This window comes from Morone saxatilis, unplaced genomic scaffold (genome assembly GCF_004916995.1).
Source record: "Morone saxatilis isolate NCDOM2014 unplaced genomic scaffold, NCSU_SB_2.0 Contig2, whole genome shotgun sequence".
Classification (NCBI taxonomy): domain Eukaryota; kingdom Metazoa; phylum Chordata; class Actinopteri; family Moronidae; genus Morone; species Morone saxatilis.
The window spans coordinates 3984571-3985595 of NW_023339762.1; the positions used below are offsets into that span (position 1 = coordinate 3984571).

General features: G+C 46.0%; 1 protein-coding gene across 1 annotated transcript in view; it reads left to right on the top strand.

Annotated features, from left to right (window-relative positions):
- The window catches only part of LOC118330312 (large neutral amino acids transporter small subunit 1-like), a 16230-nt gene that overhangs the window by 14023 nt on the left and 1182 nt on the right, over positions 1 to 1025 (top strand). The gene's annotated exons all lie outside the window — the stretch shown is intronic.

Below are 1025 nucleotides of genomic sequence, written 5' to 3' on the forward strand. Positions count from 1 at the left end.
GTGTGTGTGTGTGTGACTGAGTGGTGGGACAGTGGTGGCACTGTCTCTCTGCTGACCTCCATCCCTCTCTTCCACTCTCCCACTCTATTTCTTTCTCCTTTCTTTGTCCGTCACATTCCTGCTGTTGAATGGATTCGGCGCAGAGCTGCCAGACAATCACACAATTAGAGGTACTAATTAATCACGTTGGTGAGGCATCAGCAACTTGGTAGATTGGTAATATCTTCAGTACACATTCAGTCTACATGGCCAAAAGTATGTGGTCACCTGACCAGACTTCCCAGACTTTCTTTGAGGGCTTTCCACCAGATTTGGATTCCTGGCTGCAGGGATGTGCTTCCATTCAGCGACAAGAGTGTTAGCAAGGTCCAACACTGATGTCGGGGGATAAGGGCTGGCTCTTAGTTGACAGTCCAGTTTATCCAAAAGGACTGATTAAACGGGGTACTGGTCAAGTTCTTTCACGCCAAACTCAGAAAGTGTCCATTTCTTTATGGACCTGGCTTTGTGCACAGGTGTGTTGTCATGGTGACACAGGAAAGGGCCTTTCCAAATCTGCTGCCACAAAGCTGGAAGCACACAGCCATAGCATTAAGATGTACCTTCATCAGAGCTAAAGGAATATAGTCTTAATTCTGAAAAACATCTCTTGACCAAAAGTATATAACAGTATATGGGCACAGTCTTTAAAATGGCTACAATCTAGGGTTGGGTGATGTCTTCAAATTTCCCAGTCAGCCACTGCCAGCCCTACAACCGGCAGTTACCACCACAAGTCGATTGTGTGCCCTGCGCCACCCCCTACCCCCAAATATTTCTCTCAAGAGTTGCTGGAGACCTAAACGAGCTAAAAGGAGACATAGCTACACTGACTTCACTGACATGCAATTCCAAATCTTTGTCATTTCTTTGATGGCTCTGCACAGTTACAATATTTAATACCATAACTGGGTCACTGAGGTCCTCTGGTGCGTGTACTTTGGTTGCACTTTGCTAAACCCTAGCTTAGCTTAGCATAGAGACTG